At 43.6% G+C, this 26,347-nt stretch overlaps 1 protein-coding gene and 1 long non-coding RNA gene across 6 annotated transcripts in view; both read right to left on the reverse strand.

Moving 5' to 3' along the window:
- Window positions 1-4,224, reverse strand: part of ADCY6 (adenylate cyclase 6) — a 53,327-nt gene extending 49,103 nt beyond the window's left edge. For 2 of the 3 annotated variants that reach the window (XM_007421250.4, XM_088138124.1), the window contains exon 1: window positions 4,070-4,223. The gene's annotated coding sequence lies outside the window, so the exon portion shown is untranslated. Of the gene's footprint in view, window positions 1-4,069 lie in introns of all 3 variants that reach the window. The other variant, XR_015795697.1, reaches the window with a different exon arrangement.
- Window positions 4,225-7,099: 2,875 nt separating this feature from the next.
- LOC148216299 (uncharacterized) overlaps window positions 7,100-26,347 on the reverse strand; it is a 43,522-nt gene continuing 24,274 nt past the window's right edge. The window contains exons 2-4 of one of the 3 annotated variants that reach the window (XR_015795699.1): window positions 22,333-22,509; window positions 11,230-11,422; window positions 7,100-7,493 (exon numbers count right to left, since the gene is read on the reverse strand). This is a non-coding gene — a long non-coding RNA (uncharacterized LOC148216299). Of the gene's footprint in view, window positions 11,423-22,332; window positions 22,510-26,347 lie in introns of all 3 variants that reach the window. The other 2 variants (XR_015795700.1, XR_015795698.1) reach the window with 2 other exon arrangements.

Consider the following 26,347-nt stretch of genomic DNA (forward strand, 5'->3'; position numbering starts at 1 on the left):
CTCCACCCCAATTTAAGCAATGTCCCTGCATTCAACCTTAATAGGGTAGTCAAACACTGTGTACTGCCTTGACCTCTAAATCTCCTTTGCAAGGTCTGAAGAGGACAGAAAGTAGGATTTGGGGCAGAGGTCCTACCTTATCTCCGCTTCTAGGCCCTACCTAGTCTTTCAGCATATGGAGTTCTACTGGTGGAAACTTAAAGACTGAGAAGGTAAGGACAGCATCTATGGCCCTGTAGTCCTTCAGGACAAGCCAGATACGGAATGAAGAATGGGATTATCAGGCTAAACAGAAGCTAGATTCATACAACCCAACTATTAAACCCGGGGGGGGGGGGGTTGCACAACGCACCGAACCATCAGTTAGCCAAATAAGCTGGGTCTGCACAACAGACTAAAACAAGCTAATTTAAAAACACACACACAGACACACAATCAAGATTAAAATTAACCAATCTTAGCAAGTTGTATTGGAATGCAGCTGTTAAATCTTTAGCAGTTAACTGTGCATGTGAACCTAACCACAACAGAACTGGCTTGAGTCTTAAGGGCTGAAATCAGAGGGGCTTGGAATATCCTTCATTCCATGGAGAAAATGGCCATCATTAAATTCTTGTGGGGAAGGCCCTATTCCACGCAGATAGAGATGTACTTAGCTAGCATTCATCAACAGCTTTGAAGAATGCTTTGGTCATCTAAAGTATGATCATAATAATAACCAAAGTAGCATTGAGAGAAGGTTTAGAGCAGCATTTCTCAACCTTGGCAACTTTAAGATGCGTGGACTTCAACTCCCAGAATTCCCCAACAAACACACTGGCTGGGGAATTCTGGGAATTGAAGTCCACACATCTGGTTTAGAGAATGGCAAACTCAAGTAGGGCTGATTGACAGGAGGACCAATTTCTCAATTCCTCAGGTCCAAAGACTTATGAGACAAGCATTCTATTACACTATAGTGACCAAGAAAGGGGCATGAACACACACAGAGGAGGACTCAAGGCAGCTACTATTTTAACCTCAAAGGAAGACTAGTCCACCCCACCCCACCCATGTACCTTTGAAACAGAAGGGTTATCTTAGTTTCACCGAGAATATAGCAGTGCAGACAGATAGAGTTTTAATATCTAGGATGATACCATCTTAAATTTAGGATTATCTTCCTTCTGAAGCCACTACTGACAAGAAGCACCCCAAAAAGGGCTCTCTAACCTGCATGCCTTCACTTTCTTTCACAGAAACAAATTGTTATCACTTATTCCCATTGAAAAAGGGGAGAGTGAGTGTGCAGTCAATTGTCAGCCCTGCCCAAACAACAGATGGATTGACCTTCAATGAGTGCAATCACAGAGAAATAATGTAGTAATACCTGCAGTAAATTCCCTGTTCATAAAAGGCAAGCCCATTTTCCCAACAAGAAGAGATAACTAAGCCAATCAGAGCCTTCTTCAACCTGGGCATCTTTCAGATATGTGGGATTCAGCTCCCAAAGTTTTCAACAATGGCCATGTTATCTGGGAATTCTGGGAGTTGAAGTCCACAAAACTGAAAAACTTCCACAAAACTTCCCTGGCTGGGAAGAAGGCTTGTGATATAAAAACAGTCTATGAAATCCACAAGATACCAAGACTCTTCCCTACCCCACCTCCCTCACTTGCTAACTCATCTGACTTTTGCAACAAAGAGCAGCAACCAGAGGTGAAAGGGACCTTATACTTACGGCTCTACCAATATTCAACTGCTTACCCCCAGGGTTCTCAAGCTATGGATTGGGACGCTCCAGGGAATCACAAGCAATTTTTTCAGGCACAACTGAACCACTGTCAAAACTCACCCCTGTTTTGTCTCAACAAGCCCAACCAAGAGTAAAGCCTGATTGCATTTTGAGAGTTGGCTATCCATCCAAACTGTTCCAAATCACAGCCGTTTTGTTATTTAGTTCTATTCACAAGGAGTGGTCACACACCTTCATTGATCATTTTCAGGGGTATAATGCAGCAGGGTTTGAGAAGGCCTGGATTAGCCCCTTAAACTGATAACTTAAGTCTCCTTATTTTGTGTCCACATTCTTCTCTGAGTTCCAGGGAGTTTACCCCAGCATGTGACCAAATGAATTTTGGAGCTGTGCATTCACATGAAGGGGAGAGCATCTCCCAGCATGGTCCCTTTCAGCAGCCTAACTTGCAATTCAGTGTGAAACCAAACTGGAATAGTTTTCTCCCTTCAAACTCTATTTGTCTTGACTGTCAGCCAAAACCAGGGCTGGTTTTAGCTCCAGCCTCTTCAGAGAGTGCTTCCAACACCATTCCACAAAACTGTTATCTGCATCTATCCTAGGAGATGGGGCCAATGTTATGACATCACCCTTCTACCACAGGCACTTGGGAAACACATCAGAACGCAGCCCCTCTTCCTGTCCCCTCTGAGCTCTCAAGGAATAACCCCATCCTAGCCCAATAGGACTCTGGCCAAGCCACCTTCACTGTGGGACACAGCACCCAAAGTACAGCTTCGTGGCAGGCTACAGAGGTAGACCAAGGGGTGCAGGACATCATAGGCCAGCAAACAGAGACGGTGCAGAGAGAAGTGGCAGATGCAAGCATTGGAAGAGAAGAATGGCCACAGCTAAGTAACACTAAAATAGCACATTTCAGAATTCAGTTTTCCCAGCAAGGGTATGTCACTCCCCCAAATGTAGAAAAATTCATAAATGATACAATAAGAATACCAACAGTGATTGAACTGCAATAGTATCTGGCTGGGCTCAGCATGGTTTCAGAGAGACAGACAGAGAAATTTTGCAATTAGGGTACTGGATGGGCTTGGGTAGACCCAGTCTCCACTGGACTGTGAAGCTGATTTTGGGCCAATCTACTTCACAGGGCTGTCCTTGTGGGGAGACACATGGGTTCACCCTCTGGAGCTCTGGGAGAAAAGTCGGTCTATATATGAACAAATAAATAATAAGAACATATGCTTGCCTTCAATTGCTCAGTATGCACAATAGTATATGCGCAGTAGCCTCTCTCGCCCTAAACATCTTTGTGGCATAGTACACACCCGGCCTGTGAGCAAGTTCCCTAAAGTGCAGCAGTGCGGGTTACAGGTCAACATTCTTGCTCTCCCACCCCTCAGGACCTACTGCCTGGCCATTGGCAATATTGCATAGGGGAAAGCTCAGTGTTGCATTATCCCTTCCTTCACTGCCCCCCTCCCACACACCTCTTCTTTGTAGGAGGCATGTGCAGAGCAGCCAGAGAACAACCCAGAGGTAGAAAAAGGTTAAGGGAAGCCCACCAGTTCCTCCTCCAGGTAAGTAACCGGTCTGGACTGAGAAGCTAAAGAGCTACATAGCTTAGGCCCATATTTGGGACTCAGCCATCCTTACTGAGGAATCCCAGAAAAACCAATGGAGGGGGGAACCAGAAAAGCAAGGGGCAGAAGGAACAGGCCATACATTTTAGTCACATGCAGCTCGGCCCCCCTCCCCGTCCTCCAATTCAATGAGTTGAATTACTACTCTTGGCCCGACAGCCTAGGCCTTTTCGCATGTAACATCCGGATCAGAAGAGAATGGGGGCTTATACACATATGTGTACAGGCACAACCCTGACAAGCCCATTCAGCAGGGAGCCGCAGCAAGGGAACTTTACTGACGCGGAGCAACTGCTGCACCGAAAGAGGGCCTGGAGCCCGCTGTACAGGTGCGTCCTCACGCCCCTTTCCTTGCAGTCTCCGCAGCTCCTGGCCTGTCCAGCGCCCCAACAGATACGCTTTGGGCTGAAACTCTCCCACCCACTCGTCGTCCGCCGCCGCCGGCCGCAACCATCCGAGCCGAGGTAGACACGGCCTAATTACTCCCCCCTCCCCTTCTCGTCCTTTCTCTCTCATCCCTCTCCAGATCAGCATTTCCCAAAGGCCCGGCCTCTCCAGAACCGCCTGTCCCCCGCCTCGGCTCCAAGGCTCCAGAGGCGCAGGGCGGGCGCCTCTCGGAGAGATCTTTCGGTTCCTTGCGCGCTTGGGAGCCGCAGCTTGCGCCCGGTCACCTCCCGCTGTTCCCTCCATTCACCTCGCAATGCCTGAGCGGTCTCTGGAAAGGCTGGGCCCACCTCTCGGGGCAGCGGGGAGAAGCAGGCGCCGTCCCTGCCCAGCAGATCCTTCTCGGAGCCCTTGCTCTGTGTTTACAGCGTGTCCCCCACTCTCCGCCTTCGTCTCTTCTCCATTCCTGCCAGCTCGCTCTGGGCCCGTCCCCTCCTCCCGCGTTGTCCAGGGTAAACGCCCTCTAGCCCGGATCCACAAGGCTCGCCCCACTCTGTGCGCTCCCGACCGGGGATCGCCAAGCGGGAGGCCTTAAAGGCACAAGATCCCTTTTGTCTGCCTCTCTTTGCCCGCTGCGTTGGGATGCGGGGGCAACTGTGGGGGGGGGGGACGCAAAGGTGCAGAGAAGAGCCGTGATTCTTGGCGGCGAATGCGCTTGGCAACCGAGCCAGAAGAAGCTGTTCAACGCAGGGGCACCTGCTGCAAACAGACTGGAGGATAGAGGGGAGGCGGGCACCCGGTGGCCCAGCGGCTTTTAGCTTACTCCCCGCTGTGGGTGATTGATTTCGTCGGCTTAAAAGCTAAAACGGGCGCCTGCCCTCAACCTGGTTTCCTGGGGATATCAAACATCTACCACCTGGATGAGGAATAACCCCATGTCTGTAATCATTCTGCGTGTCCTGAGCCATATCCTTCAATCACAGATCAAGAGCTTCCAGAATGAGGCCTCTTCTCTGCCGCTACATTTTTCCAGTATAAAAGAGGTATATGACCCAAACTAAGCGATCCGCAAAATAATGTCAATTACTGACATGGGGAGGGTTTAAGTTTTGCCTTTGCTCTGTGGCCACCTGTTGATTTTGTCTCCTAAACTAGAAAGAAGTTTGCTCTTTTTTTCTATGCACATACGTGTACCAAACACCCACCCCGCAACTGGCCATGAGGCTATTCTAATGGGGTTAACAGATCAAAAATCCGGACTGTCAAAATATCTGGTAGCCCTAGTTCTAACTCTCTGACAAGATCCAAGGACTGAGGGGCATTTGACCTTGGGAATGAGGCCAATGGGTTAAGAAATGGCTTGCCAACAAGCGTTGGTATTGGCTGAGGAGACCCAGATAAGGTTTAGTGCCAGTTTGTGCCCCTGCTGGAGGTTGCTGCAGCAAACGGTTCCAGGAAAAGGAAGGGCCTGTTAGCTGCTTGCCCTGGGCTGTCCCGGAGGAGAGTGGCGGGGGACGAGCCCTGAGTCTTACTCCCTGCGCCCCTCCGTTGTGTGCTTGTGAGGGAGAAGGGAAGGACAGGTTCCCCAGAGCCCAGTCTTCCCAAGCAGGGAGCTCGCTTGTTAACCTGAAGGGAGCCCTAGTAGGGCTGGGAAGGGACCGCGGAGGCAGGCTGGCATAGCCTTTTAAAGGCACGTTTGAGAGATCCTTCTTCTGTCCCTGCATCCAATTCTTGCTGCTGGGTGGGTAGGCAAAGTCCACAGACCCACCACCCCTCTGGCTTCCAGACTGGCTGGCTATGGAATAATGCCAACAAATCTCCTTAACAGAGTGATTTGCTAAAGACCCTTCGGGACTGATTATCTCAGACACAAGAGGTCTGCACTTCCCCTGGGCCTTCTTGATTTGCTTCTCCCCAGACAAGAAACATGGGGAAGGGGGTACTAATGAATTAATTGATTCCAGTGTCTTTATCCTAGTGTTCCATTGCATCATATTTGGTGTCATGGGGATTTGGGGTGGGTATCATGTGATGGTTTTAACCCTTTCTGAATTAGAAGCCACAACATAACCAAATCCTCAAACAGCATGTTTCTCTTTTTTTATTTTGCATTCTTGTTGGTAGAAACCTTCACAAACTCTTATTTTCCCCGCCATACTCCTTTCTGATTGTTTCTGAAAAATAATGCCATAAATTGTTGGTTTGGCCTGGTACAGTGTTTGCAAAAGACAAATTTTACTTTCGATTTGTTCTGGATCTGAGGAGCAAAGGGCAGAACATTTTAGTCTTTCTAGAACCCTGGGGCTTCATAAGCATTCCTTTAGAGGTTCTACAAAATTGTACCTCTACCCACTTCACTTTCCTCTTGTCTTCCCCATTTCATGGCTGCAGGTCACACACAGCCTGGTTGAAACTTATGTATTTTGAAACTTTAAATCCCTCAGTGTTGAATGTTCACAATCCATTTTTATTTAAATGTTTTAATCACAAGCAACTAAGGCCATAATGTTATCCTCACTTACTTTGGAGAAAGCTGTACTGGAATCAGTGAGAATTCTTTCTCTGGAAAAATGGATATGATTCTGCTGTGAATTCATTTGTTTTTATATGTGGAGATAGTGGGGTTTCTATATTGTTATTGGTCGCACAGTCAGCCAGATGTTTAGACTGGATTTGGCATTTTTATTCACCTATGTAGTCCTTCCCAAGGACCTGGGATAGGCAGATGTTGTTTGATGGTGTTAAAGGTATCATCACAGGATATAAGCTGTTCCAAGTAAAGCTGCCTTTTGCAACTGACTGATTTTGTCAATGCTGACGGTGTTCAAGTGGTGCTCCAGATGTTTTGGGATTGCACCCAAGGTGCCTATTACTATTGGTACTATCTTTGCCTTCTTTTGCCACAGTTCTATTTCTGTTTGCAGGTCTTTGTATTTTGTGATTTTCTCTAGTTCTTTCTCTTCTATTCTGCTGTCTCCAGGTATTGCAATGTCCACTATCCAGACTTTTTTGTCATTATATGTGGAGATAATGAGATTTCATTATTATTATTATTATTATTCACCTTCAAGTCAGTGTTGATTCCTGGTGACTGCCTGGACAAGTCCCTGCAGTTTTCTTGGCATGATTTCAGAAATGGTTTGCCCTTGCCTCCTTCTTCCTAGGGCTGAGAGAGAGAGACTGGCCCAAGGTCACCCAGCTGGCTTCGTGCCTAAGACAGGACTAGAACTTATGGTCTCCTGGTTTCTAGCCTGGTGCCTTACCCACTGCACCAAACTGTCTCTCATCACTATATTATACAGGATTCTTAAACTAAACAAAAGATTGAACAGAAAAATAATAAGAGTGTCAAATATTTTATTCATTTTCAAGATGTCTGTCCCTTCTTTTCTAAGAATTCAAGGCACCTAAGAATAAAAACATAATGAAAGTCATTAAACATAATCATTAGAAAAGAAGCAACAGACCAGAACAACTGGGAGGGAAACATGAAGAATTGCAGGTTAAATAACTATTAAATATATTCATATAAATTCATACAGGGATATAAAGAGAGAGTACAGCAAATACCCAAACCAAAAGGAAGCTAAAAACAGCCTGGAGTACTCAAACCTGTGCAATCTAGATGTTTTGATACTGGCAGAATTCCTCCAAAGCAGGGACAGGGCTGGCTGGGAATCATGGAAGTTGTAGTCCAAAGTCACCTGGAGGGTGCCTGTCCAGGGCTAGCTGTCCTAGAGTATCACAACAAGGAGAGACCAGGCCATAAGCCACCCTAAGAAGCAAAGTTTTCTAATAATCAGGAACGGCGTGAGGAAGGCTTCCTTATACATAGAGTTCAATGCCCGGGCACAGCCATTGAAAATACAGTACCATTACCACACATGGTGCTTTGTAAAATGGCATCAGTCTCTGTCCCAGGGAGTTTAAAAATTAAGCAGTTTAAAGAAAGAAGAAAATAACTGAAAGAGGAATGGAGATGAAGGGAGAGGTAACATGTTAAGAATATGCATGTTTCATTTTATATTTGTCTTTTCCAAAAGGGCACCAAAATAGCTTTTTTTTTTAAAAAAAAAAACTCCATTTAGAAGCTTTGTAACTGCTGTGATGATGCAACTTGTATGGAATGAACTGCAGCCCTAAAGATACTACCCAGAATTATTCCATTGACTTTAACTGGACTTTTTCTTGAAAAAGATTTTTATACAGGGGGCAAATTAGAAAAGTGATTCGCTTTTGCCCACTCTACTACCCCAGGATGCTCTCTTTCAGCCCAGCTTAACTCAGTCTTTTCTGTGTGGGCAGGTGAGTAAAGCTCTCATTCTTTTCGATTAGAAGAAACTGCTTTAAAAAAGAAAAATAGCAACATCTCGACAGCTTTGGATGCAGGGATGTCTGTGGTGGGGAAGGGATGTCTGTGATGTTAAAATGGTGAGTGCAGCTGGGCAATCAAAGCACCAAGTCTTTTTATTTTATGCTGAATGCCAGTCACATCTGCTATTTGATATTGCTGACCCCTCCCTCTCCTCCCTCCCTCCCTCTGGATGCTTCTGTTTAGATGATCTCAGAGAAACTAAGTAAGATTAGATTGACTAGTACTTTGATGAGAGGTCATCAGGAAGCCTCAGAGCTGTAGGCTCGACTAGGAAGTTGAAAAAACATCCCCCAAAATACAATGGCAGCCAATTATGTAAGGCTGCCATAAGACTGCATGGACTTGTCCACTCAAACATCTGGAATCGAGCATGACTCAAGGTCGTCTTTAGCAGAGTTGGGGCTAAGAGAGAGCCCCGGACAGAACATATGAAAGGGATAAAATGTTGCATTGCCCTGCAATGAATACTTTCATTCATGGTCTTTGCTGTACTCTTGAATTGATGTTGAAGCTGTTGAGATCCCATGCCTTCCTCTGTATTAGCTGAGCAGATTTATTTCTGGCTCAGCTATGGTGTATCTCAAACTGCACTTGAAATAATTCTCCCATCTAGATGCCAGTGGTCTGGAAAGCTCATGATTGAGCTGGTATCCCATTGATGGGAACTCTTTTGTCACTCTGCTCCAGGACCCAATCCAGCCTCTCCTCCTCCCCCAATAGAGTTCATCCCCATATCTGAAATGTTGCTGAGATATCAGTTAGCACCTTTAAGGTTTTGTACCCCACTCTGCAGCAACATTCAGTTTGTTGGAGAAATTGCTAGAGAAATGCCAAGCACATGTGCTTAAAACATGGACAGGAGGAGAACACTAAACAAAAACCATTTTTTAATTCGCTGATTGGTCAGCTAGAGAGAGCATTAATTGGCTTCTGGTCTTCTCAGCAATTTGAGCTTGCAACAATGAAGACAACTTGGAGCAAGCTTCAGATGGTCTTCTGAGGGATTGGGGAACTTAATGCCATGATGCGAAAGTACATTGTGGGCTTAAGGGGAGCATAATTATCTGAGGAACTGCAACCCACCTGAAAAGAAAAAGGGAAACCATGGGAGGAGGAACCTTAAATATTAAGCCAGAGGCTTACTACCAGGCAGAGCCTCCAAGTTTCAGTTTCCTTAGGGACTAGATTTTCCTCACTGGTATTGGTTGGCTTCTTGTTGATTCATGGAAAAACAACCAGGAGAACTTTCTGCTACTGAACTGGGAAGCTTACTTCTTTACCTGAATCTGAATTTAAAAAAAAAAAACTTTTCCTACACTACAGAGAATGATGGAAAGTAATAGTTCCTAGCATGAGGATGAGCCTTTTAAGAAGTAGGACTTACTATATGTTTGGAGGTACAACACAGCAGGTTTACACCCTTGAGTACAATTGATGTATGGAATATGTACCATATATACCATCATGCTTCTTTTGTGAAATGGCTGTGCACTGATGCACCACTGGAGGCCGATGTGTTTGCTGTCCCAGTGTCTACATGGTGTTAATTGTGATGTTAATACTAGTTCACTTTGCTGTAGGCTGTTTGTTAACTGTGCTATTTCCTGCCACATTGGAACAAATAGCGTAGCAGATGATTTATAAAAATGCAGAACAGCTGCTAATAGGAGTGTGGGAAACAACATAGTTTGCCTTATCTGGGCCAGTTTCTCATTGTTGGGCACAAGAGGGTTGCTTGGATATTTTACTAAGTCAGCAGTTAATTCCTACTCAAACAGGTGATATCCTGCTCTCTGTGACCTGAATACTTTTCTACTTAATCCTAGCTGAATTAGATTAAGATATGATTATATGGTAAAGATGTGGTGAAAGGATGTGTGCTTAAAGGCATTTCTGTTACCATTTTGTGCATTTCAGGACTAAGATTGTCAATTGTATTCGAACCATGTGCAGAAGTTATCCTTGCACTTAAATTGAGCTTTCTGTGAAGCTTAATTTGGGGTGACTTCCGGTCAAGATATGGTAATATAGTCAGATAGATATGGACATTCTCTGGCACTCCCTACCAATATTTTCATCCTGGTAACTATTTAAGAGCTACTTTGTTATCATAAGAACCACAAAACACAGGTTCCTTTTTTATTTTGATTACTGGAGTAGCTTGCTTGACTGCCATCATCTTCCCCCACTAAGGCAACAGTTTCAGCAGCTATGAAGACAGGTTTGATAGCCATTCTTTTCAGGAAGGTGATATATAAAAACAATTAAAGATCCTGTTAATGTTGTAATACTAAAACAAGAAAGATTCAGCAGCTGTTTTTCTGGAAACCCTAATATGAGAAACAATTGGCTTTGCCGAAGCTGGATATTCACAAGGCTCACCCTGTCCTAGTTTTTCCTTTTGGTAAAACTGATAAATCAGATCTGGCAGAGAAGGCATGCTGTGGATCCTGTCTGCCAGGGAATTACATTTGGCGGGTCCCAGGAGGTAGGCGGGCCTTCTCTGCCGTGGCGCCCGCCTTGTGGAATCTTCTCCCCCCCCCCCCGGAAGTGAGGTTAGCTCCACCCCTCTCAACATTGCACAAATGCCCTCAAGGCAAAATCAAGGGGAGATTTTGCGATGGCTCCCTTATTGATGTTATCCCCTCCTGTTTTGTGTGCTTTTACTGATTTTTATATGTAGTTGTTTTTATTTATTTATTTTTTTAAATTGTTGTACGCCACCCAGAGTCACCTTGTGTGAGATGGGCGGCTATATAAATATGCTAAATAAATAAATGCTCATTCATTGTGAGGTTCCTTAGATTTGTCATTAGGAATGAAATATTACAGAAGGCCCGAGCTGCTAGAGGAATTGAATGAGAAGATTAAAAGTCTCCTATTATTCAAGTACATTCAACAGCATAGAAAAACGTTCAACATTATGGCTGTGCAGTGCTTTGAATTCTCTTCCAGAAGGGTGCTTCAAAGCATCCAGAGGGACGGAGGTAGCACCCATCATCATGTGGTGGTTGAAAAACAGTTCCCCGCTTTAAATTCCTGTTGAAGGAGGAGGATAAAAACATTCCTCATGTTTTGATATATACAGTACTTACTTGGATTGAGGGCGTTCAAGTTCTGTATCTCTGCCTCTCAATTACACATTTGCTGTTACAGGATATCTCTACGTCCTTCGTTACAGACAAAGATTACAAACAGCAGTTTCTTTTCAGCTATGCTCCGTATTCTCTCCCCCGCTTCTCCTTTGCCTTTGCCTTTTTTTTTTCTGTAGGTCTGCATATTTAAAATCTAAATAAATAAATATAAAATCATATAAAATACATCTGTATTTAAGATTCATGTATTTTAATAGAAAAATCACCTTTCTGCCCTTTTCCTTCCCCATTGGTTCATGTCAACTTAACAATAATAATCACCCATTGGTTCATTAATTTTTGTAGGATATAGCAAGGATACATTGCATAAAGTGTTTACTGTTATCAGTCAGGCTTTATAGATTTGACTTTTAATTTTATTACAGTATTTTTATCATGTTATTTTTCACTTTTCAATATGGTCCAGATATATTAGCATTCTATAGTTCTTCCCAGCGGGACTTACTTTCCCTTCTTCCATATGCAGACATTGTTTTAGCTAGATTATTTCTTTTCATTCTGTAATATCTATAAATATCATTCTGTAATAACTTTAACATCTAAAGTTGAAACATACAACGTAGTCACAATTTCAATTTCATACCATGCTCCTGTTGCTTTGGGAGCTCCATATTCTTTTTCTGCTTTATTTGATTAACACTTTAAATATTTTAAATTTGAATACAGTATATCTTTACTGCTACTTAGTAAGCAGATGGAATAAGAAGTGACTGAGTTTTTTTTTAATAATAAGGACTTGGTTAATCACTGTCATTGTTATGGGACACCACTACAAGAGTTGTATTCTGATGAAAAGAAGCAACAACTGGCTAAAGTTAAATTCATAGAGGAAAAGAATTCATTTAGAATTCACAATACAGCTTCTCTTTGGCCTTGAAAATTATTTTACCCCACTGAATTCCTGATAAGTATTGGGGTCCATGTTTGTGTGTGGAATAGTTTTAACACCTGCACTTCATGCTAGAAATACAAAATGCTGAGTTCCAGATACAACTTTGACTCTTTTTCCCACAAACAACTTACATTGTGGGGTAATCTCACTTTAAAAATAGCAGATATGGTTTTGGAGTCAACTCACCCTCTCACAATATTATTAGTTTGGATCAGGCAATTTATTCAGCTCTGGCATTTGTTATTCAGTTCATCTGGACCAGATGATCCATCCATCCTTCCTTCCTTCCTTCCTTCCTTCCTTCCCAAAAGAGCAAGAAAGAAATTTTTCAAGTAGTATGCTCAATTTTGGTGGGGGACTTCTGTTTATAACATAACTTCTCAGTCCTTTTTTTCCTTATCATGGTTATTAATTTTGAGGTGATATTATATTGTTAATACTGTGGATCTATACTTTTTATTTTGTTAATTAGTTTGATGTTATAAAATAATAACAGTATGTTTAATTTGAATTCTTGCATTGAATCTGCATATACGAATTGGGGGTCTCCCTGGACTCACAGCTTTTACTAAAGTCCAACAGTTCTGACCCAGAAGGCCTTTGTACAACCCCATCTGGTGTGCCAATTAAGACCATTCTTGGATCCAGAGGGCCTGCTCACAATCACTCATGCATTCATCACCTCTCTATAGGGCTACTGCAAAGTGGGACTGTCCTTGAAGACTACCCGTAAACTATAGTTGGTCCAGAATGTAGCAGCCCGAGTGGTTATGGGTGTATCTCATTTTGTCTGGAGAACCAAACTAGTAGTGGAGGTGCACTGGCTTCTGGATGCAATTCAAGGTCCTGGTTGTCACCTTGAAAGCCCTCTATGGCTTAGGTCTTGGGTGACTTCAGGATTGCCCATTCCTCATGGTGTTTGCCCATCCAATAAGATCTGAAGGGGAGGGTTCCTTTTGGGTCCCTATTTTAAAGGAATCAACAGTCCCGAAACAGGCCCTTTCTGTGCTGCCTGCTACAGTTAGATCACCACCAAGCCTGGTGGTGTTAGGAAAGCCATCAAGACTTGGCTATTCCAGGATGCCTTGAGGGACTGATATGGGGTATCCCTACTCCAGTATTTGATGGTTGACATGATTACATGGTATGTTATTTCTCAGTGTAGTATGATTTTGTTGTTACTATATTTTGTTATTGCATTAGTTTAATCTGTTTATTGAACTGGAGTTTTCAGTGCTAAGTCTCAGTTGAGTTTGAAACGGCATATAGGCCTGGGTGAGTAATAAATAAATATCCTCTCCTCATTATGTAATAATAATTATTGGGGTGGGGGAATGGAAGATTTGCATCAGAAAACTGGAAAAGATGAGTCCTGTCTTATGCTGATCTTGAGCATATTTACTATGGAGATTTGTAGAAAAAAATGTAAGGGGGATAAAAATCTCAAGAATAGAAGCTAGAATGGGAAGTCAAAAACAAACATACTGGAAGAAGGTGATGGCAAGCAACTTCCATGTTGCTAAGAAGATTCCATGAATGTGTCCATTGATTTACCTGTTCAACAAAACTCAAAGGAGAGTTTGCCTTTTTCATGGCAACTTCACTCTTCAGGCAGTCAGAATCTTCTTTCCATGGAATTTCCTTGTCTTATTTGGGACATTTGCCTACCTCTGGATCTGAACAGTTGTCTAGCCCCATTGTACCTCACTGTGGAGCTGCTACTGTGGCAGCTCCTCCCTACAGAAGTCTGTCTCTCACTATTAAGCAAGGAAATCACAGTCCTGCACAACTTGCCAGTTCAGATTGCAGACCTCTGCAGGGTTAATTATTACAATGGCATTTTTTTTGCTGCAAGATTCCAGAACAGCGATAAGGAGAAGCTGCCAAAAGATCTTTGGGGACTTGATGTTTATTAACTGAGTGCCACCATTGGCCATGAAACAAGCTAAACCAACTCTATTGTGTTGAAGGGAGACTGAGGCTGGGAAAATGGGGTGGGAGACTTGTCCAAGGTCATAATGATTTATCAGGCAAGACAGGAACAGAATGAGTACCAGAAATAGCATATTTTCAAGAGATTGTACCTTTTACCACCAGAACATCACATTTAATAGAACATTTTTGAATATCACAATGCTTGAGCTGACACCGTAAGTATGTTTTAATTGGTCTCTCCCTCCCACCAAGCCTCATAGTAGCCCATAATTTTTGGCTTCCAACTATTTGTACTTCTTAGTAATTTAGATTCTTCCGACGTGGAATTCTCCATGCTGAGATGGAACCCTATTATCTGGAGTTAAATGATTGTGTCATATAAGCAGCGCAGCGTAGCTGGAGTCTTTCCTCCCTTCTGCTTGCAGCTCTACAACGCAGTGGAGCCACAGAGTAAGAAAACAACAGTGAACTGATGCAGTCTTTGAGGCTCATATCTGCGCCACAGAGACGTAAACTAGGAGTTTAATAGCCCTTCCTCCTTTCTGTGGAAACTTAAAAACCACAATTCTGGGTTGGGAACAATACAGATCAATTCAAACATAGATAAAGATCTGGTACAAAGAGAAGTAAGCCGTCCTAATATTTATCAAGTATTATCAGAGCACCCAACGAGATTGTGTGTATGCACAAAAAGGTTTGGCCCAGAATCAAGACAGGGCAGCCTTCTTCCTCTTCCTTCTGAATGAAACAAAGAGAAGAGCATGGAAGTCCCTACAGTTTTTAACATTTTAGGAAAGCACAGATCTTCAAAAAAAACAAAAGACTTGGCCAATAGATTCCACAACCTTATGTGAATCACCATAATATGATATATGCATTCAAACTGTGGCTGCTTTACCTCAAAAATCATGTTACAGAGCAAGGATAAGATACTTATGATGCTCCATACAGTACTCCAAACGCCAGACAGAAGTAGGCAGCATGGCTAGCAATGTTGTTGTTCTGCAATGTTTAGAGATCCACAGTTCCTCTACAGAGGAGCCTGCTACAGAGCTCAGGATGAACTTAATCTGATGCTGAATAAAATGCTCAAATATGCCTACTGCTCCTCCACTGGTTGCTTTGATGTAGAGCTTTTCAGATAGTCCTGCTTAATGTTGCTTCAGAGAACTCTGGAATATTCAAATGGCAGCTCAGCCCCAAGAGCTCAGGGGACCGATATCCGTGTGATTCTGATGCTGCCCAAGGATTCAAAGGAAGTTTAAATGAAACGCAAAACAGCTGCTCAAAGGGCTAGAGCATTTCCCCCCAATCTAGTGCCCTCTAGATGTGTCAGTACTGCAACTCCCAGAATAGCCAGGAAAAAGTTATTAAAGAGCACCTAGTTGGAGAAGGTTGAACTAAACATTGGTGACTTTTTAAAAAAAGAAAGGCTTCCTCCCAAAGGAAAATGAGTCAGGAAGGGCTGGTACCAGAGAAGACAGGCTGTGCCCCTCACAAAAGGAACAAAGAGAGAATGTGCAGGCAAAATGTGAGGAAAGAGTGCTGGCCTTGTAAAAGTCCCACGGGCAAATTGGCTAACAGCTGTAGGAAGAAAACAGAAAATTGAACCAGATGGCCCTTTAGTCTGATCCAGCAAGGAACTTTTTATGTCCTTAAATTGTAAAGCCTGTTGTTTGAAGATATTGGAAAGGGTGGAAGAAGCTCGAATGGTTTATATCTTCCCCAACCTCCACATCAACATTCCAGGTTTATTTTTGTATGTGTACAGATTTTATCCTAGCAGTTCTCTCTTAAGTCCAACAACTAATAAAAGGTTTAAGACTCCCTGCCCAAGCTGCTGCCTCCCAGGAAGGGCTGGCCTCACCTATCGCTCTTCCAGGGTGAATTTGGCCTCTAAGAGAGGGGAGAAGTGATGGGCAAAATGACTGCCCTGAGAAAAGCTCCCATTTTTAATCATCCTGGAATTCCTGCTAACTTGTATGGGTGCTGGGGCTCCAACACATATAAAGGTACTTTTGCTGCAGCTGCTTTCCTCAAGACTTATTTCCAAAGCCCTGGGAAGAACCAACACGAAAAAGAGTTTAATGAAACAAAATAACTTTAAAAAGGGAGTAAAAGTGTCAGCCCCTGCTGATCTCTCTGAAGAAAAGGCTTTGCAGCTTCTGCAGCTGGAATTCTCCTGGGCCGCAAAAGCGACAGTCTTTAGCTCATCTTTCCAGCCAAAGCAGCAAAAGGACTGTTTCGAGGCCAGTGGTAGAAGGAAGCTCTGACTCAGGAAATGGCACCCCCCTCCCCCACTGATCAAGGGGGCTTCTCCCTCTTTCTATGAAAAGGAGCAGAGGCCAGACAGAGTGACTGCTTTCCCACTCCATTCACTCTGCTGTCTTCCAAGCTTAAAGTGGCAGCAGCAGTGGAAGCAGGAAACGGCTCCCTCAAACAAAGGCCCATTTACAAATCCCTGTCCCCAAAGGTTTCAGCCAGAGAGAGTGCCAGCCCCCGAACTTTCCAGGCCTAACCCCCCTGGATGACTCCAGGGGACCTGGGTGGGAGAAAAGAGGAGAGAGAGAGAATCTAATGCTGACAGGCACTTCAGAAGCAGATTTTTTTGCCTTCAGAACTTCCTTTCAATTTGTGTGTCGCTCTTTGCCTCCCTCCCTTGTTTTAGTTTATGTCAGTCTGGGGAAATCAAGCACTGAGCACGAACAGAAAGAGCCACTAAGAAACAAGAGGAAGACACCAGCTTACTTGAATGTGGGGTACAAGGAATAAGTTGGAACCCACCACCCAAACAAGTCTGATGAGGATTTGAGCATGCTTAATACCTGTGCAATGTTATAATTGGTAGGAAAAAGAAAGAGGAAGCAGGCTTGTTAGACAGGGAACATTCAACTAAATGTCTCCAGTGATATGAAAGGCTGCTTGTGCTGCCTGAACAGAAGCATGACTGTTCAATAAGGAGATATGCTGCAGCATTTTGTTGCAGTTCACCCTTTTGTTCAGAAAAGCTGGCATATGAATGTATGGTTCCCAGGATATCTCCCTTCCTGCTACCCAAGATGGGAAGCAACTTATGAATCCTTCTGCTCCTTCCAGAAAGCTCAAGGCAGGGATTCTTGTTCAGAGTATATAGTGTTACCCTTATCCCCTCTATTGCCCCGGTGAACAAATTGTGCATGACTTTAAACCCCTGTTGCCCCAAGGCTAAAGGACAATAGGGCGCATCGCACAATCCCCTCAAAAAAGACCGAGGCCGTCTTTGCCTCAGAACATGTTTAATTTTAAAAGGAGCCATCGTCCACTTTAGACAGCGAGGCCTGCTTTGATTTCTGCCAGGCTCGACTCTACCACAGCGCCGCCTAGGGGCAGGAAATAAACCGAAGTCACGTGCGGTTCCTACTAAGCTGCGTTTCCCACGCTACTTCTCCTTCTGGGAAAGTAAGGGACCGAAATAGCCGGGGAACTTCTCCCCAGGGATGATGCGGCTCCTATGTGGACTCTCGCTGCAACCTCACCCCGCCTGAGGGAGTCACTCTATTTGGTGCCACTGCGATTCCTTTGCACGAGAGCGGGGGTCGCGGGGAGGGAGGAAAGGAACGCTGGAAGGAAGTTGCGACGTTCCAGGCTTCCCACTGCCTAGCAACCAGCCCCTTCCTTGCTCAGCCTGAGATTCCATTGATCCAAATTACTCGGTAAACAAAGTTGCCCTGGCAACCAATGGTGGGGAAGTGTCAGTTAGTGGAGAAGACAATGTGTGTGGAGGGGAGAAGACAAGAAGTGTCCCAGGTGGGGAGAGGGAGAAAAACGGGGATGCAGTTCTGGTGAAATCAGGAGGTATCCATGGAGGTATCTTTCAGCCGGGCTATGGCTGCAAATTCCTCTCACTACGCACGTCCCTTACTTGATTTATATTCATCTCTCTTTGGAGTGAATATTCCTGGGAGCCCAGAACAATGATGTCAATGGGAAGTGTCTAGATTTTTACATGTTTAGTAATGTTTTACTCGGATATCCTGTCTTTCCTCCAAGCAGCTCAAGACAGCATGCAAAATTCTTCACACGTGGCCACTATTTTATCTTCACAGCAATCCTGTGAGGTAGGTTCAGTTGAGAGGGGAGGTCCAAGACTATGCCATCCTGTGAGTTTTTATACCTGGTCTGTGAGCTGAACCTGGCTTCTCACAGTCATAACACGATCCAGTTCTAATTCCTAATTCTGGAGGGATTGTGAGGAAGAAGAGGTCAAAGTGGGAGACTTCTTTCTCCAAGCTGTTCCTGTGGCCCTCTGTTTTCAGGGTGATGGTGATAGTGTTGGCATATGTTGGATCAAGATTCCCATTAACCACAGCCAGCGCAGGCAATTACTGTGCCAGATATAAAGTTTTAACTGATGCTTTGGATATTACATGGCTTAGTCCATTCCAGCAGCCCTTTGCCAATGTGGCACAGCCCAGATACATTGGAACTGCCACACTGGGGAAGCTTTCAGCAAATGCTGAAATTTTTTTTAGGATAGTTCTTTACAAACTTACCTTTAAATATCCTTTTCCAGCTAGCCTTTGTGGCTAAGACATTCTTGAATATCTAGGAAAATTTCAGAGCCTCTGGGACACATTAGTGCATATTCCCCATTTTTGCAGGGATTTCCATCTGACCCTATATGTTGGGCTTCACCATTGACCCTTGTGAATGTACATGTATCCTAGCACAGTTGCACTCCTCTGTGATATCACTTCCATATGGCCATTTAAAATCCCCTCATACTCCTGTTTCCTCACTTACATTTTGGGTATACCTGGAGTCATTACTGGAGAACAGACCTCCTCCTAAGACACACGTACATGCACATACACACCAGACACAAGTGCAGAACACACTGCAACAATCTGGTGTCACTGAGGAGCTTTACTGTATACTGCTGCCAAACTGCTGAAAGTCAAAAGCTGTCCTGGGACTGGGTTCTCCTGTACTCATCTCTGCTGGCTTCCGCATTTTTAAGATGTCCACTGAATTCATGGTTGCCTCTGAAACGGTTAAACGCTGAGGCATCAGGTAGGACTTCTACCTCTCATATATCCTCTTATCAAAAAGGAAATCTGAAGGTTATGGAAGTGTAAGTCAGAATGACCTTGCAGACAGCTTTCCTGTAGAATGAAGGTGTGAAAGGAAGAAAGTAGATGAGTGCCTTAAGTGGGTGTATAGCATGTGTGTGTGTGTATACACACGCACACCCACATGTATATACATACACAAACATATAATGCTCAACATCCACATGTGAAAGGTGGGTTACCGAAATAGCGGTCTAAGCAGACACACTGTGCTGGTGGCAAAAGGAGCATTGAAAAATATCCCCACTGCTGCAGCAAAACAGTGGCACATGGTCTGTTTAACCCTTGGAAATCCCTGTGGCAGGGAGCAAATGGGAATATCAAGAGCGGAGCCAGCTTCAGGTTTGAGGGATACCTGAATGAGCCCAGCTCACCATTGTCATTGCTTCCCTTCACATGTTTAGTACATTGGTTCCCTGTACTGTACTAAGAACAAGTTGAGAACAAGTAGAAGATCAAACAGTGATGGGTCAGGAGAAAGGCAGCAAGACAAGGAGACTCCAGGAGCAGCAGTAGACTGGCAGAAGGGGTGGCAACCTCAGCAGGTACCCAACAGCACTGACACCAGCCCTAAGCAAGGCTTTGCTCCAATTAACATCAGGCTTTGCAAATTACTTGGGGATTGGCCAGAGGAGAAGTGCGGCAGAGTAACATTCTTCTGGTCAAGATCCCTAATGCATTGGATTAATGGGCAACCAAATCCTGGCCACAATTAGTGAAGAGTAGAACTGTGCATCTCTTCCCCCTGCAATTTTATTCCTGGATAGATGTTGAAATCTAGGGCAGGGAATCAGAACCAGGATGAATAATTCTGGAACCAGACAAAACAGTTGTGGAACTGAAGAACAACGCTCTGGAAATTCTAGTGTTTGCTGCTCAGTTTGTCCCTGTTCAGAAGCTACTAGGTGGGAAACCTCCTGTCTCCCCCTCCATTTCTCAGCAAACTTCAGCTGTTGAATATGGTTTGCTTTACTATGATCTACATACATACTTCCCCATTACATGCCATATTCAAAATTGCACCTAGGAGAGATGCTGAATATTCTGGTTATATTACTGAATCATGCTGTGCTTTAAAATGGTGTGCATTTCTGACTGTTTGGATGTGGGGTGTGGCTGTCTGTTTGCAAGTGGATTTGTGCATTTACACATCACATACCAGAGTGGATCACATCAGTGGCCCAGCCCATGCGAGGGGTAGCTGATGGACCTCTTTTTGACACTGACCAATCCAGAAACCCATTTGCGAATATTGGATGGCATTTCTGGGACAATACTGTATAGACTATACACATCTCCTTTCTTGCAACATTCTCAGCACAGAGATCCACAACTTGTGTTTAAAGTAATGTAGCAATCAGTGTTGCAGAGCTCATTTTAATCCCCTTTTGCCCAAATGTGAGTGATCTTGGACTAGCTACATCCCCTCTAAGGTAGGAGAATGTGAAGTATATATTCTACTTGGAGCATTTTAGAGGAAAGGTGGAATAGACTTTTTAAAAAATATCCCTTTCACTGTTATTTGCCAAGTAGGGATCCTGATAATTTCCTCTGGGCACTGCAGTTGTGCCTTTAAAGTTGCTCATCGTAGACCTTCACAGATGTTTCACTTGCACCCTTCCACATATTTGAGGTGGATTTGGAGGCACCTGAGTGGGTCTGACTGGTGTATTTCCTGGCCAGTTGGTCACCAGAAAATTTTTCACAGCACATTGAGTTGAAACAGTAACTTCATTCCTGAGGCCCCCTGCTTAGTTGCATGACGTTGTTTGTTGCCAAGTGAAATTCTTTCCACTGTGTGTATCGTTGCACTGTGGAAACAATCATGCCTAACTAATCTTGATCCCCAAAAGGACATGTGGTTGATTGATTATGTGATATCAAGTCATTTTTTATTCCTAGCAACTACATAGATAGATTTTCTCCATGATGATCTATCCCTAACTTGATCTTGCAGTTCTTCCAACGGTGACACATCACCACTGTAACTGAGGCCACTCACCACACTTGGCCTCTTCTTCTCTTTCCTTCCACCTTCCCCAGCATTAGAGCCATTTCCAGAGAACTAAGTCTTTGCATAATATGCCCAAAGCAGGATATATTACTGGATACCATAAAACAACTAAGACTAAGGATTTCTACGTTTTCTCTGGAACTCGGAATTTATTTTGGTAAATGCAAACATGACTGAAGTGGTTCTCCATGCCCCCGCCCCCACTCTTGAGTGAAGTCACAAAAAACTTCTTGATCATAACTATTATGTACTACCAGTAGACAAGGACTTAGATGTTTACGTTAGATTTGAAATATCATCTTACCAGCTTGTTACATTCTTTTACATTTCTTATAAGCCAGCATGGCTGTCAAATCTGAAAAGTTTCTCTGGTTTGGCTGATGAACTCCTTGAATCATCCACTCAGGCTCAGAGAAAATGCTGGGCAACAACCAGAGGCAAACATGGGCTGCAGGCTTAAATATCTCTGTTGCTCTTGACCATCAGTGCTTTGAGCAGGGGCAACAATGCAGGAGTGACTGATTCAAGTAGAGGATGGGATGGGATGGGATGTGCAGGGACTTTCAGATTGGCCAAAAAGAGTGTTTTTTTAAAAAGTCAGCCCCACAAGGTGAATGGTGGAAAATGTTTGTTGGAGAAAAAGGATGTAGCTGTTTTGAAGGGCTAGCTGATTATAAGACTAGTGTTTGCACAACAGACAACAAAAAAAAGAAATCCGGCTAATGAGCATCCTGCCAATTCACTCCTTGTTATGCTTGGCTCAAAGTTTTAGGCTCCTGATGTCATCCAAACTCAGCTGCCACTGTTTGGGATTTCTGTAAACCTGATCTTACAGGAAATAACTTTTTTAGTCTGGGAGAAGGTGAATGGGTACTTATGTACTTTTCTTTATTAATTTATCTATTATATTTCTATGTTGCCACAATAATATGACTCGGCAGTACATTAAAGGAAATATAAAATATCCACAGTAGGAACACAGAAGGTCCACATTACAATAGGTTTCTGTGCTAATTACAGATGATAATTATTTTATTCTTGCCATCTCTGTCTCCTGAGCAATAAAATGGTCTCATTCCCACAAAACATACGTTTTCTGAAGAGGGTCCTGTAGATCCATCCAGGCTAGGTTTGAAATGAACTCATGCACATCTGCTTGTCATCTGTAGGCCTCAAGAGGTCACCTGTGGCTCACTGTGCAGCTGCCACCTGGAGTCAGTAGTACCACTTCACCTGGAACATTCAGCTAGGCCAGCCACTAAGTCTGTCTAAAAGTGAGAATCAAAAATTTTTCATGTAGGATGAAAGTTTACATCATCTTCCTGATTCTAGTGTGTACTTGTTTACTTTGCTCTGGTCTCATCTCTGAGACCACCCTTTATTCAGTTCTGGTACTGATCACATTCCTTGAAAGTCTCCGCTGCACAGAATTACATGACACAACTGAATCCTGAGACATCTTTTAGAAGAAAGGAAAGAAAATGCCCAAGCACAAATATGCCTCCTCCCTGGAGGCAGAAATCACAGAACTACTGTCAGCATGTACCTTGCAGCTTGTTCAACACACCATGATTAACACAAACCATGACTTAGCATAATGCGTGAATCCAGCCACTGTAAGTGGAACCAGATGAGTGCTTACTCACTCACACTGAAGGAAGGGGATAGGAGGTTGCTTTTGTGATTCTTTGGGTCCACCTATAGCTCCTATTCATGTCTCCAAAAAGTCATTCTGAAGGACTGGAAGGTGCTTTGGAGCAGCAGGAGAGAGAACGTAGGGTCCTGAAGGAGGATTGGTAATAGTGATCCTCTCTCATCTCCTTCCACTAGGGAGTCCGCAGTGAATCCCAGTGCCTTTCAAGAATGGAATGCCTTCCACTATCAGTATAGACAAGATGGATCTAACCCCCAAACCTGAAAGCATGGTTGCCAACTGCCCAGAAAAAAAAATGCTAATAGCTAATAGCTGTCCCATTATGAACAGATTGAACTGGAGAAGTTGATAGGCCAACCCTTTCTACAACATAAACCTATTGTTTAAAGAACTGGGGAGCTCTGTGTATCTAAAAAGTTGGCAGCCCCATAGCATAGTGCTAATGTAAATATGGATAGTGCTTCTTCAGGGCCACCTGCAGTATATCAAGTGATTGGGATCTGCACCACAATTCTACATTTTTACATTTACCCAGAAATTGCTAATTTTCTAGAGGTGGTGCCTTTAGGGCCCATTGAGAAAAGATGCCAAACTACATCTTTCCATACCTGATTCTTAAAATGACATACTGTTTTCAGGAAGCAGAGATGAGATTAAACTTATGAGCAGATATTCCTGTAGAATGAAGATCGTTGAGGAACTGTTGCCAGGCTACCAAGTTATTGTTCTTGATAGAACACCTACCTCCTGATAGCACATTAAGCAGGTAAGTGATGCAAGCAAGGAAGTCCTGTATGAATTGGCTGATGGGTAGAAATGAAGCTGTGAACAAATATATGGAGGTATAAAGATATCTTGTAAGGGTACAGGTACGTCCAGCGGCAACCCACTGGATTTGCTTCACAAAACATACTAAGTCAAAAGCAAACAAACTCTTATTGCTTTGTACAATAGCAGAATCCAGTCATTGAGAATAGCTCCACACCCTATGAGACTTGGCAGTGGTTCTAGTCACTAGCAATTCTGGTGATGGTGGTGGTGGTGATGATGATGATGATGATGATGATATAATCTTATTGATTTTCACCTTTCCTCTAGGAATTTGAGCTGGCACATGGGGAGATCTCCATGTTGTTTTCAGGGTAGCAAGCTTGTGAGATAGGTTGGGCTGAGAGAGAACTAACTCCATCACTGAGACAAACCTGAATCTCCCTAGTCCCAGTCCAATACCTTAAACGCTATACTAAACTACTACTGTCTAATCATCCAGTATTGTTTAGGGTTAGTAAGTCCATAGTAATGCAGGATTGGAAGACAGCAATCTCCCTTTTGTCCATGTTTGTGTTTCCTGAATGTGCTCGCCCACTGTATAAGAGACAATACTTGTTACAGAGCCATTGGCCCTGGTCAAAATCAGCAAGAGGGTGAACAGAGTGTCATGATGCAAGGTCCACTCTTTTCCAAAGGGAGGGGCTTGTATCATGACATTTCATCATCTTGGTTGACCCAGCAAAGCTGTTACGTTTTTAGCAGTTACCAGCCTCAACTGCCATGGCCCATAGCCTAGGGTTATGTGCTTTGTAATTCTCCATCATCTGAGAAAATGGAAAAAGAAACCCTTTTTTCCTATAAACATTTAGATATTGGCCAATGCCACATCCGCCGATTGTGAATATACATGTCAAATTTTCCAATCTGATGTCCTCCAAATATGCTAGACTACAACTCCAGCATGGTTGGGTGATGTAGTCCAATTCAAAGCAGTAGTAAATAAATACCACCTTAATGCTCCAGTGCCTATTGTTGCTGCTAGTTTCTTTCCTTTCTTCTTATGGCTGTTCATTCCATGAAGTTATCACATGGCAGATAAGGTTACAGGTTGCACAACTGGTGGTTCAAAGACAAGCCTTTGTGTGAGTGAAGAAAGTCTCAGAAGCTGGCGGCTTAAGAGCAGCCCTTAAGAAGAGAGGCTTTCTTTGTAAGATGATGCCGGCAACTGTCCTATTCGCAGCAGCCATTTTGCTCCCAGCTCCAGTAGTTTTGTGGCAAGAAGGATGGTGACTTGTTCAAAAATGCCCCTCATGATCCTGTAGCTTTTCCTATTATTAGCAAGTATTGTGTTTTTTTTTTTGCTGCATTTATTTCACCACTTGGCTAGCATATTTACCCATAATCTAGTTTGTTTATGCTTAAAGCGCTTGTATGCCAGTAATTTGGCTTAGTGCACAAGCCCTATCAATTGTCATGAATTAAACAACACACATCTAAATAAACAGTGACTTAAAATGTTTGTAAACCATGTCACACAATTTTCTCCCAGCTTGTATCTGCATAACACTGCCGTTTCAAAATCATAACAGCAGACTACCTTGGGTTGTTTTCCTTCCTGTTGTTTGCTGTGGGGTTCTGCTCTACCAAATGGTGAGGACAATACATCTGTGATTAATCGAATTAAACCCAATGTTTTGGATTCCCACAATATACTGAACCATCAAACTCATCACATGGGCTGGGCTCGTACAGGCTAAAGTACGGTTCGCCAGCTTAGTGTTTCATGCAAACACAGCCAGGGTGTTCCAAAGCCCATGCTTGGAATGGCTGTCATGGCAACATTTCTAGGAAGTTCTGGAATCTGACGAGCAACATTAAGAGATCTGCTGCTCTGTCGCCATTGCGGATAGTTGGAATACTATAAGAGGAGCAGAGGTGCCACCTGTATGTGAACAGACTCCTTTGCCTTTATCAGTACAGTGATTAAAATGGCCTTCCTCACCACTGCAGTGTATTTCCATGATGGAAAACATAATATTTGCTGAAAGTCTGCATGAAATCCCACTGTTAACCTCTTGAAAAATGGGTTGTTCCCCAGTTTAGGTAGGTCCTAAGGTTAGGTAGGTCACAGCAGGTGGCAGCCCATGGCCAAACTTGGTTGCTCTTGAAAAAGCTAAGCAGGGTCAGGCCTTGGTGCTTGGATAGGAATCCACCAGGACATCCCAGAGCTATCACAGAGACTGGGAAGTCCAAACACATTCCTGTAGAAGGCAACAAGAAACCTGTTCTGTTCTGTGGCCAGGAAAATTACATTGACATGTCAATGCAGCCACTTAGGAACTGAGTCTGACTAGAGCAGTGTTTCTCAACCTTGGCAACTTGAAGATGTGCGGACTTCAACTCCCAGAATTCCCCAGCCAGCTGGCTGGGGAATTCTGGGAGTTGAAGTCCGCACATCTTCAAGTTGCCAAGGTTGAGAAACACTCTACTAGAGGGAAGGGTTGCCTTTTTAATGCTCATGCGTGGCTTACCACCGGTTCCATATTTCAAGGAACTATTACATCTTTGAGATTAAAACGTTGCCTCTCTTTTTACAGTACTGTAATTGAATTTGTTCCTTCCCCCTCCAACTTCCATATTGGAGATGTACTATTCAGTTCATTTAAGCAACTTTAACTCAT

This window comes from Python bivittatus, unplaced genomic scaffold (genome assembly GCF_059951505.1).
Source record: "Python bivittatus isolate LINGU-HERP-01145 unplaced genomic scaffold, Pbiv_v1 ctg000220_np1212, whole genome shotgun sequence".
Lineage (NCBI taxonomy): Eukaryota > Metazoa > Chordata > Lepidosauria > Squamata > Pythonidae > Python > Python bivittatus.